The following is a 12717-nucleotide window of genomic DNA, read 5'->3' on the forward strand; positions in this document are numbered from 1 at the left end:
TAAGGGTGATAGTTATTTAGCATTTGCAAGGGACTTTGAAGACATAGGAGCTGTGGGAGTTTACACACCACTGAAAGCCGAGAACAAACTGTCTAACACTTGTTTCTTCACATTTCTTCTTGTAACGTGCCTTATCGACAGTCACTGTGATGGAAGGACTTCCACCTTGTGGAAAAAAGTCACTGGAAAAAAAAAGGCGCCACTGAGATATTTAGAGTATGAACACTGAACTTACGATCAACAACTTCACTTAACAAGAAACCTCTATTTTGCTTTTTAAGCAGAGCAACAGAGACCACGATTCACAGATTTTTACACAAATCTCAAGACCAACATGCCTTAGGACCGACAAAGAAGAGTAGTCTGCAGCCTCCAGCGTTGCCCACCTGCCCAGCCTGCAGCATCAATAGCAGGCATAAAGGTAAACCTACTCCCCAAGTGTCATAACGCAGTTCCTCCAGTTGAACATCAAACTGTGTTTTGGTCTTGGTCTTCCCAGTTAGGTGAGGTCACAGACCAATTAACTCCTCTAAACACACACTAAATCTAACTAAATGCATAAATACAATCAGAAAAGGGATATGGAATTCAGTAAAACTCAACAAAGCTGAATACTCAGCTAAAACAATTCTCTTGGTATTCACAGGGTTATGGTCATGAGGGAGACATTTTGGAAACAACTTTGGGTCATCCAAAACACTGGTTGATAGCCACTGCCAGAGACGTCTTACCTTGCTTGGTATGACAGTGTTTTGATATGGTTTGAGAACTGCTTGTCACTTTTGTTGTACGTTCTCAGCGAAATTGCTATCATGGCTGATGTCATTAGAAGCAAAGAATGAGGTAATAGGACCTGTGTTGCTGAGAAGCTCCAACAAAATATATGCCATAATATTTAGCAGTAAGCATTGAAGTGTTCTGAATAGTTACAACTGGACTCTACAAGCCAAATAAATGAAACAAATATGTCTTATTTCTTGCTAAAGTGCAATATGGTCAGGCAAAGCTAATTGAAGAGGCTCCGGTGTGAGCAGAAAATGCTCATATTGAAAGAATGTTGGTGGCACTCAAACTGCATCAAAACAATTATATAAAAATGGAAAGTCAGGTCTATTTCCTTGCTAAGATCTCAAATATGATTTTGAGGCTTTGGTTGTCTCTACTGCCCTGAAACCTGAAGAATTGTGGGATTTTACCTAATTTCATCCTTTTAAAAGTTTGGCAATTTAGACTGGTCAAGGATGTCCAGGAGTCAGTTCAGCCCATCAGGTGTGTAAAAGAGGCAAGGTCTGGGTCAAAGACTTCTCAAGATACCAAGACGATCCTGGACTGAAGCGTCTCCAAAGCTGATATTGCTGCAGGTGGCTCCCAGCATGCAACCCGAAATGCTGAATGAACAGCCTGTGCTTCCTACCTGGCACCTCAAAATAGGTTCAAACCAGCTTACAGAAGCTTCTATTCACTTAGTAGCCAAGCAACCTCACGAGTCTAGGTCTTTTATTATTTTTTTCTATTGTTTCTCAACATGCTGAGGAGGGAATCACTGTTTTCTGTTAAAATACTCTGAGAAGAGGAGATAGAAAGCAATGGTGCCTGCCCTGTTCTCATCATGGAATAGCCTCATTGCCAGAGCAGATGCAGAGGAAGAGGGACACATGGGCCCCATTTCCCCTTCTGCCTTGGGCGGCTCAAACTCATGTTTCCCACCCTTTAGCGAAATGGCTCTGGTTAAGGGGAGAGTTCAAGAGAATCCTTCACTGGGCCAGCGAGCAAAGATGAAAGGAAGAATGGCTCCAGGGCTCAGGGCATCCTTTTCGTTCCACTCTCTGCTCCCAGGATCATTTCTGTCTTTTATTTAAAGACTGTTCCATGTAAGCATGCACAGTTCTGGGACTGGAATGGCACAGTGGCATGGTTTTGCTGCTTTCTGCTGACCCGCACAACGCAGCCTGTGCCTTGCAAAACAGTATGAAATGCATGTAGTTTTGTATGGATTGAAACTGGAGAGACTGGGACTAGTCAGTTGTCAAAAATGAGTAAAAAGGAATGTAATAGCACTATCTGAGATAATGAATTGTACCAAAAAGGTAAAACAGGTTCTTCTGTTTATCCACTCAGGAAACAAAGTTTAATGAAGCAGAAAGGGGGAAAAAATGTAATCAAAGGAAGCTTTTTTTTTTTCCCCTCATTTTTTTTTTTTCTAAACAAACGCTGTAATTAACCTGTTGAACCCATTGCTACTAGGTATAACTTAGGCCAAGAGATTAGTAGGATTTAAGAAGGATTAGACGTCTGCATACATAATGAAAATATCCATAAGCTACAGTGGGTAGGATATTATCTCAAACCTTTTTATAGAATACCTTGCCTCTTAATACCAAGTGAATCCTGTGTTCTTCTGTCTAGTCAAGGACCTTGTGAAGCACCTCTGTTTTTATCTGGAATCTTTAGTCAGCATCTGTATAGACATAATAATAATAATAATAATAAAGAGACAGCTAAAATATAACACGTTCTTCTGCATTACTGCTGTTCCAGGGAAGAAGCTGTTCTTTTGCTTACATGGAATAGCAATTTTACAAACTTATATGATATTTGTGTACTTCTTAAATTGGCATTTTTACACTGTAAGTAAAATTCAGCCCTGGTAAATAAAATGAGGGAGAAGCACAATCTGACCACCCAGCTAGGAACGAAATGTTGGAGCTGTTTCCATAAGAGGCAATCCACAACAGTCAGGGTCTGATTTCTCACTGTCAGTGTACTTTTACTTGCAATAGGAGTGAGCTGACAGAAATGGTCTTTACAGAATAAATGTACACCAAGAACACAGAGAAATGGATGGCTACCAAATTCTCCATGTGTGCATTTTGTGCTGGCTGATGTCAAACGTTTTCCCACCCAGTAAGTTATAGGTGCACACTGATGTTTGGAAAATTAGAGGCTGGGTTCTGTTTCTTCCTTTCCCTGGACTCAATTTTTAAGAAATAACTGAGGACATTCAGATCTTAAATGACTGTCAAGCTTGTATAATTGATTTTAGCCTCTGGAAGGCCATAGAAGTTAAGGGGAAACTCTTAGATTATATCAAGTCAATTGTTATTTACTGTCTGTAGTAAACATATAATCAGAACTGCATTTGAATTTACATAGTCTTTTCTCTTCTGATCTCATATTTGGTCCCTCTGGCTACCTACATCTTCCCATTCCTAAGGAAGGCTGTCCTTCTAGCCCCTTAATTTGACCCTAGGAGGGAGGAAACCACCTGGTTTTCTGGTTTGTGCTGAATACGTTGTTTTACTGCTGTGAAAGTGCAGAAAGATCTCACCTTGCTGCCAGAACTGCTCAAATTCAGAGAAACAATCCCACCACCTTTGCATCCACCATGATGAGTTAAACTCCCGAGTGTCCTTGTTTCCTCAGGTACTACTAAAGTTTTAGCACTTCAAAGATAATCAACGTCTTAAGTGACCAGGACTAGACAAAGTATTTCTTAAAGCTCTTTCTACCAGTACCAACTTACCAGCTAAATCTAGTTGTGAATGATATTTAGTAATTCCAGAGTCCCTTTGTTCTTGGTTTGCAATTTGTCAGCATTATTTTATTATTGCTTACAAAAGTAACAAAAGGTGTTGCATTGGGGATTCATTTGGGCAAATTAAACCTGCAGTGGGATTTCAAATGCAGGCATTTATCCTCTGGGATTAGACATCAGCAGCCTGTGGAATTATTTCTGACATTTCATCCATCATACGCTCAGAATAACTAAACAAACCAGTGCTGCTCTCTCCCTGCTCAAAAAACAACTTCCTAGAGCCTTCCCACAGAAATATCCCAACCTATTAGTGTCAGGAAATTGTGCTTGGAAACTTAAGAGAGAAAAGAAAAATCTTCAGCAAGCGAAAGGCAGAGATGTTAGCACATGTCAATAATGTGCATTGGGAGGTCTGCCCGTAAACATTTCCTAGTCTGGTGTAAATGGGAAGGGCATAACCAGTGTAGGTATATTGATTTTGATCAGTCCAGGAATTTTCACCATGGGAGTGCCTAGATCTATAGCTGTGAGAGTCTCGGCTTACTCTTCTTATAGTAAGCAGCCAAATTGGTATCAGATGAAACAGGAGGAGGGCTGGACACTGCAAAGACTGCTTCTTTTCCTCTTTTTTGAAAAAGTAAATTTTAAGTCACACAAGTTTTCAACCTAGCCTCTTAAACCCTGCATTTTTCAGCCTTTTCTTGAAATGCAGAGCACGTACTTTGGTGGCCAGAGTGTCTATTTCAATCAGCTCATTCCTGGCTAAATGTGATCAAAGTAGATTAGCTGTAATATTAAATACCATAGCATCAGCGAATAAAAGCTGTGGACTAGCTCATTATTAGAGGATAATGCCTTTTTAATCTATATATGTAAAAAAATAGAAGTTGTCTAATAGACCTCAAATTGGTTTCCCATTCTGGAGACACCTCCAAGGATATGTTGCAATTACAGGAGGTTTCCCCCCACACTCTCTGTAGTAACTAATACAATGTGCTTTGAAGTGATGTGGTCTCATACTGAAATCTACAATCAAACACCTAAACTAACAGGAAAGGTAAAACCACCACAAGGGAGAATTTAGAAACGGAAGTGCATAATCAGATAAATGAGAAGAAAGTTTTGAAAAGGATTGCAGAGGAGTAACAGGAGATATTGCTGATGTGCTTCTTACTTCATTGTTGTTTTCCTTCAGTAAAAGTTTTATCAGCTGGAGAGAGTTGTTCACTTCTTTGAAGCTGGCTCTTGTTTCTCTGAAATCAGATTCCTTATTCCCAGGGCTTCACTCCACAATGCCAGCACAAACATACATCAGCAGCTGCACAGCAGTTTAAAAAGTTAACAAGGAGCTATCAAGCAATTACTTATTCCATTTTAGATCTTCATCCATTATTTTCACTGAGCAAGGTTGAAGTTGGGGGAATAAAAATCCAAGAAAGCAAATAAACATTTTGGAAGTCTGAGCATCTCACCTAAGGAGTGAAGCTTGCCTACTGCTAACTAAAGAGATGAGGCAAGAAGTGCTGACTGGAAGAATAATCCCATTTCCATGAATAAAGTCTTAAAAACTACTTGGGTCTTCGCTCTGATGAATACAGTGAGTTTTGCTGCATTGAGTCAGTGTCAGCCTTACTTCTGTCAGGGCGGCTGCAGTTCTGGCTACTTCTGTGCTTGGACACCATGCTGTGTGGGCTGGTTTCAGCTATGGTGGAGTTAACTTGGAGTTAAGTAGGACTGTGCTGTGGATGAGTTGGGTAGAATGAAGTGAATGAAAAAACTAAGCTTGAAAATCTTGGATTACTTCCAAAACTAACTTTTTTTTTTTTTTTTTTCTGGTGGTGGTGTTGTTACTGAACATAGATTTGTGCTGTTTTGTGTGTGCCTATGTGCCTCTCTGCATGTGAAATATAAGCTATTGCAGACAGAGATTGACTTTTCTTGTAAACAAGTGCACATTTATCCTTTGGCCTGAAGTACAGGATGAATAACAACATTAACAAGGTTCTCATAAAATAAGCAGTAGTGGAACCAACAACTGCCTTTGCTTTAGAAGCGTCTGTGTGACTGGGGATCATTAATAATGCTCCAGGGTCCCTGACTTGACACCAACAAAGCCAAAAGCCATCCCAACAAGAAGGTATCAAAATCTCCAGAAGTCCCATGCTAGTGTACGATAAAAGATGGGCTTTGCTGCTTGCCGTGAAGTTGTCTATTGGCTCGCATGGCATTTTGTTAATTTTGTCTATGAAAGTGCTACACTGAATAATCTGAGGCAAAAGGAAAAACGTACAGATATAACTTACCATGGTGAGGAAGACAGAAAGCTTCAGGTCTCCCTGATATCCTCCTAATGTTTTACAGTTTTCTACATCTTCAACTACTTAAATCCCAACCTCCCCTTCATTTTCCTCCCATTTCCACCCTCCCCTTTCCATTTTCCATGAAGGGATGGAGGGAAAACTTCTCACATGTACAGTTAGACATGCCCGGTTGCTGTGGATGTAGGACTTGGGTATTTTGGCAGGACACTTTTGACAGTTTCCCTGAGTTGTCCCCCAAACAAAGCTGTGGGACTGTGGAGAAAGGACCTTTCCTTTCTGCTTCCCTCCTTTCATCCCAAAGCAGTGAGATTTACTTCTAGATGAGCACTGAGGGCGAATCTCCCTGCTTGCATCCCACTGGCAGAGATGGCCAATATTCCTGTGACCTTTCCTTTCTGCTTCCCTCCTTTCATCCCAAAGCAGTGAGATTTACTTCTAGATGAGCACTGAGGGCGAATCTCCCTGCTTGCATCCCACTGGCAGAGATGGCCAATATTCCTGTGAGAAAGATTACTCAAACTCTGCCATTGGTTACAGCCTGGTTCTTCATCTATACTCCTTTATTAACCTATGTGTAAGTGCATGCAACTGGTTAAATGTTTCCAATACTAGGATTTCAGAAAATTGTGCTGTAGATAGAGCAAATCCTCACCCACTGGGGCAATTAGATAATTTTGCTGCAGCAGTAAGAGGTGCGAGCAGGTCCACCAGCAGCCCTGGGAGTCAAGCTTGCAATCACCTTTCTGGGTGGCTTTTCCATCTTTGTCCCACACTGGTTGAATATTTTTACAATGCAGGACAGGAAATGAGAGGGAAGGAGGCAGGGTGGGATGGTTTGCCAGGCTTTGCATAAACCTGTTCAGTCATTCACCCAAAACATCAGAGGATCAGTCCTAATCCCCGCGCCAGTTATAAAACAGCATCCACATGGAAGACAGCACTGCACATTTTTGGAGACATGGGGTTGGATGTCAGCTTCAGGGAGACATGTACAGATCTGAGTTGCAGCAGAGCAGAGACAGGCATCAACTCAGGGCTAAGGATTTCCCCAGACACTGTAAAATGAGGTTACTTTATATATTTTTTATCCCCCTAGACTTTTTTGAAAATCTGGTTCTGCTTCTAAAACATTTGAAAGTAAAGGGAAATATTGTGGATGATATCTGTATCCAAGAAATTTGTAGCAGATGTTTTTAATGAATGATGGATTTTTTCTTTCTTTTTTTTTTTTTTTCTGACCAGAAAGAGTGAAATTATTTCTTCAGCGAAGATGCTGAGAGTGGGGAATATAATTTAGATGTGGTCCCTATCGGGTGGCAACAGCTTCATTTGTCTGCACAAACAGACATGAACGGTTTGGGATAAACAGCTCTCAAATGTCAGACTAGATGAAACTTGATCACTTTGGTTTTCAAACTGATCCTGAAGATGCTGAGGGGTTAAAGCAAAGGTTGTCCTTATTTTACTCTCTTATACTGGTCAGTTAGATGTGAACAAAACCATGGATGTTAGCAAACTCTCTGCAGAGAAGTTGAACCTATATGCCAGACTTAATCGTTCTTTCTCCCACAAGGGTGGATGTCCAAAGAAGATCTATGCTCCATAATGACCCTTGTTCACTCCATCCCCTTCTTGAAGCAAAACACAGCGTATAAGTTAGAGCATCCCTTGTCTTATATTCCCCAAACTGCTCTCTATTTCTAAGCTTTCTGCACCTGAAACCTTTGAAAAATACTAACAGTTCAGAATGGCAATGAGAGAAGACAAGACATCTGTAATACATTGCGATAGCCCTGCCCAGCTGGAGAAACCTTTTTCAGGCAAAAAGGAGTTGGTTGGGTACCCAATCTGAAATCAAGACACTAGCTCTACTGTATTGCTCTTTGTTTCCTGCCCTTTTATATCTGTGTAAGAAAATAAATAATTCTAGATAAGAGGAACTAAATTTAGGCAGTTAAAGGTGGGTGAGTTGAGTCCCACACATTTTTTACAGCTTGATATTTCTATGAGCAGTATAAAACAAAGTCGCTGCCAAATAAAGATAAGTTTTATAACATTTTGTGGTAGTACCTACGCATCTCCCAAAAGACATGCAAAAGTTTCAAAAGGTTGTGATGTCATTTCATGTATGACAGTAGCTGAGAGAGACAGCACAAGGCCCTAGGCTGCAGACAACAGCTTGATCCTGTATTCCTGAAAATCCTTAGAAATTCTGCCAAAGGACTGGACTAGATGTACCAAGAATGCTAAGGATAGATGCTAGGCTGGGCTCGCTATACGATAATTAGGCTCAGGAGAGATGCTAGACTAGCTGGGATTCTTTCTAACTTCATTTAGGTTCCTGGCTTGTGCTCAAATGTTAATAAATGCATGTAAGTAATGTTCAAACTGTGTTTTGCCTTATGCACATGCATTCTGGGGAGAAATCCTGACTTTAACTGTTTCTATACTTCAAGGTTATACAACACTGGAAGCTTCAATAATGACAATTCCATGGGAAATGTTGGTGCCAAGTGCAAACTTTGCTTTGGTGTAAGTGGGGGGAAGCTTTCGAAGTGAAATATATGAATTTCTCCATTGAACATCACGTCCTTTGTCTCCAGCAGCTAAGGTCAAAAATGCCTCAAATCTTATGGCTGCAAGAGGTATAAAAAAGGTAAGTGCTCAACCACTGTTGCTAAAGCAATGGTTTCCTTACAGGAAAGGTTACCTTGACTAGAAAGTCTATTGTGTGACAAGATCACAGAGATCAACTGATCACTTCAACAACCAACACCACACAACGAACTTGTATGCTTATGTCTCACCTGCCCTATGGATCCCGTGGTGGTTTGCAGTTTCTCTGTGCATTTTGACATCAACAAGGTTGATGAAAAGTATGTGTCAAGGTGACCCTAACTTCTGCTTTGACTAATTTGACTTTAGAATTTGTCACTTTGGAGGAGGGAAAAAGGGAATATGCTATTAACCTTTTTGGAAAGAACCGTACCTCAATTAAGTAAAATTATTTTCTAGATTAAACTGTTACGACCTCTTCCTATAGTATCAAATATTATCTTAGGCCAAATCTGTAAAAAAGTACTTAATATATGGACCTAAAATAAATTGTTCAAGGGCTTGTTTGTGTGTGATGCTTCTGGAAAGGTCTGTGCCTCCTCCATTGGGACAACTTACAACAAGGGCTGTACACTACAAAGAACCAAGTGAGAGTGGATCGGTTTTGTAAGAGTGGATTTACTGTAAATTACCAGTAATAAGTCACTGAAAATTTAGAATGAGTCCTGAGCAATTGACAAATATCATATATTTTTTAAAATATAACTTTTCTAAACAAACAAACAAAAAGACAACAGGAAAATGTTAAGAAGATATATAAGCTTAAGCTATGTGAAGTGTCAGAATAGATTTAAATACATGTCAAGAACTCAGTGGTCTTGCTTTATTCTTATCTGGGCATCTTTTTATCCGATCAGAACTGTAGTGTTCCTTTCTTATTCGGGGTGTAAGACCACGCTGTTCACACTGGTTTCCAAGTATGACAGATTCCAGCCCAATCTGATACTGCAGTGACTGTTCATTTCCCACTGGTGATCACCCCCTCATCTTATGGCTGTAAAGAGAAACACTGAGAAGGATTACAAGACTTTCTATAATAATAATGTACAGTTTACATGCATCCATATTCTAGCACTGAAGTTCAAACATTGTGCTCTTCTACCTCCTTACTTTGCCATTTTGTTTAGTGCAATATTAAAAAATTAATTGGAGTTCAGTATTATTTCTTGAGCTTGTTTCCTTTTTTTTAAATTTTTTTTTTGTATCTTTCTTGCCATGATAATTTATGTGGATCATTCCATGCCAAATAGCAGGTACATAAAATAAATAGAGATATTTGTAGACAACACATTGACAAAGGGTTGAAAATGCTATTCTTCAAAACCCTGACTACATTCGTTGTTGTGTACAATTTGGACTGTAGTAATGAAATTGCTCTTGCATCTACATTGTATATAGGCTCTTAGGACATTTTCATTTGTTAGGCTATAGCTCTGCCACTGCACACTTCTGTCTGCCACTTTTTCACTACTCTTTAAAAGATTTTGGCTCTAGCCCTGGTTACAATGCATGAGTTTAATTAAAATCTGCGGATGTTTTCCACACACTGTGTAGAGTTGGATTTACGTTTCTTCAAACAATGTACATTGGCTCTTGCTTGAATATATACACGTACACTTCAAATACAAGAGCAATAAATAGATCCTTTCTCAAGAAAAAAGAACAAAACATTCAAGTGTGTACTCTCTACAGTTGTGTGAAACAAGATTTTGACACCTGGGCTACCCCAGATCGGCGGGCTGTCACTTGTGCAGTATATGCAGAGATAAAAAGGAAGCTATAATATAAATACAGAGAAAAGACTTAGTTTTCATTCCAGTTTAATTTGCCAGAGTATGATCTTTCGCCCACATGGATGCATCCTTTCCGAACCTACAAATCTGCTAGCTGACAGATTGGCAGCTGCCCGCAGAGCAGGCACACCTTGTCCTTTGTCCCAGGTGGGCAATGTTTTAATCACAGCCATGGTGATGAAACGGCTGGGAGGGCTCACCTTTCATGCATCGACCTAAGCAAACACAACAGAATGTCTCTGCTTGCACCCAAGCCAGCTCCTGCTTTGGCATTCTCAACACACACTCTGTTCACTGCATGCTCGCAAACATGACTCGTCTACATGCTCCTGTGTCATTTTACATCACTGAGCCTGGCCTTTCAGAAACTGCAGGGTAATGCTTCCCTGTCATCCCAGCAAACTGCAATTTTGTGTTTACTGAAAAACAGGAAACGGAATGCAATGAATTTCAAAAACCGTCCGAATTATTGATAAGCACAAAAATTGTCCTCTTGTGTTCTGAAAACTGGTGTAAAATGTTACAGCCAGAGAGTTTCTTTCCAGTAAGCTATTCTCAGTAAATTTGGTCTGCTTGTTGCATGAATACACATATAGATATCTCAGATCTGTCTTTATATACGCTTTCTCCTCATGAAAAGTATTCGGATTACTTAACAGGCATGTGGGATCCTGCATAAATTATGCTGATTCTATATGATTCAAACTATAAAATATGAAATTACATTTCATTTTCAATAAGTGTATATACAAACCATGTGGAATGTGAAAGGTCAGAGTGGAAATTCCTAATTCTCATTTGTGAATGTTGTTTTTTTTTCCATCCAAGAGCCCCATTGATTTCAACTGGGCTGAGTAAGAGGTCCTCATGTAAGACCATCATCTGGCCTTGTTTTAAGAGCACTTCAGGGCTCCAGTCTTGCAATCTGATCTGTGCATAGACAAACACATACTTAACTGATGTCAGTGGGCTGCTTTTTTGGCTTGGGAAGGCATTTCATGGATCAAGACCATAATAGTTAACTCAACTACCCAAACAAGAACATGATAAAGCTCAACTGCAATGCTTAATCTGATGTCTTTGTGATTATATTAACTTTTAGCTTCCTAGATGTGTGGTGTTTTTCCACCAGAAAAGTATTCTTACAGTATTCCCATGGCTTTAAGGAGACAGACCAACATCACACAAAGGTTGGAGAATGAGGAGTGTTTCATATATCTGAGGTGGACTACAGCAGCAGAATGGCAATGCCTATAGAAAAGGTGATCCTTTTAGGACACTTATTCCTCCCCTTGAATTCTTTCAGGCTTGTTTGTCTTTGCTGCCTTAAGCTGAAATTTACAAACTTGCTTGTATGTGTGCTACCATAGCAGTTACGTGCCTGTTTTCAGAAATAATGAGTTTCTATGAATGCTGCTCAGTTCACACAAAGGTGAATGTGACCTCAAAAACCAGCCTTTGGTACTAGAGTTGAGATTTCTAGCTTTAGAATTGGAGATACTGGTACTTAGAGGCTGGATCTGGTTGCTCTTGTATTGCACAGGGATCTGCTCTCGCAGTGTGGTGCTGAGCCAACAGCCTTTGAAGTCCATGGAAACTCTCCCACTGACTTCCAAAACAGACTGAGTCGTGCCTGAAATCTACAGCCTGTTTTTATCCTCTCAGTCACCAGCATGGTCTCCCTTCTGGGTATCATGGGTGTAGAAGTTAAATTAGCCACCTAAAAATTTAACAGACCATTACACAGGGGTGCAAGTGCTATGACAGTGCAACAAAGGTATCTACACATTTTAGAGAGCTTTACAGTGCCGGTCTGCTTTCACTGCCATCCGTTTTAACATTACCTGTGATCAGAAGTATGAGTAGTCTCTACAGGGCCCTTTTCATATACTTTTACTGGACTCTGTCTGCACATTCACTGCTCTCTGCAGCACTTCACCATGTTTTCTTTTCATAGATGTAGCAGACATCTCACTCCTTTAGTATATGGCATACAGATAGGTGAATGCACCTACATGAACCCCGTGGCATGAGTGTGCATTGGTAGGGGAGTCAGGTATGCATTACAAGTAGAAAGATTGGGGTTTAGCATGAATAAAAGTGTCCTGTCATATTGTACCTGAGATGATCTTTAGTGACTTCACCTGGTCATTATTTTCTAGAACATAAACACCAATGCATGTTTTGCTGGTTGCCAACTGTTAAACACATTATCATGAAGTCCATACACACCTACAGTTTCAGTTCTTAAATATAACTTCTCTGAGTATAAGCAAAAACTGTGGTGGATCTAGAAGAAAAACTTTGCTTTGGGACTACAGAGTCTTTTGGCTCATAAAGTAACACTTGTGTGCTATGTGTCTACAACTGGTTGTCTGGATTCAAGCAGGAGTGGAAGGTCTCAGAATGAATCCATGCAAATTTGAATGGTTCCTGCATCTCCCTGGCTCAT

At 40.1% G+C, this 12717-nt stretch overlaps 1 long non-coding RNA gene across 5 annotated transcripts in view; it reads left to right on the forward strand.

The window, feature by feature from the left end:
* The first annotated feature begins 285 nt into the window (after positions 1 to 285).
* The window catches only part of LOC115619412, a 35017-nt gene continuing 22585 nt past the window's right edge, over positions 286 to 12717 (forward strand). For 4 of the 5 annotated variants that reach the window (XR_003995007.1, XR_003995006.1, XR_003995004.1 and 1 more), the window contains exons 1-2: positions 286 to 421; positions 8313 to 8512. This is a non-coding gene — a long non-coding RNA (uncharacterized LOC115619412). The remainder of the gene's footprint in view (positions 422 to 8312; positions 8513 to 12717) is intronic. The other variant, XR_003995008.1, reaches the window with a different exon arrangement.

This window comes from Strigops habroptila, chromosome Z (assembly GCF_004027225.2).
Source record: "Strigops habroptila isolate Jane chromosome Z, bStrHab1.2.pri, whole genome shotgun sequence".
Taxonomy (NCBI): Eukaryota; Metazoa; Chordata; class Aves; order Psittaciformes; family Psittacidae; genus Strigops; species Strigops habroptila.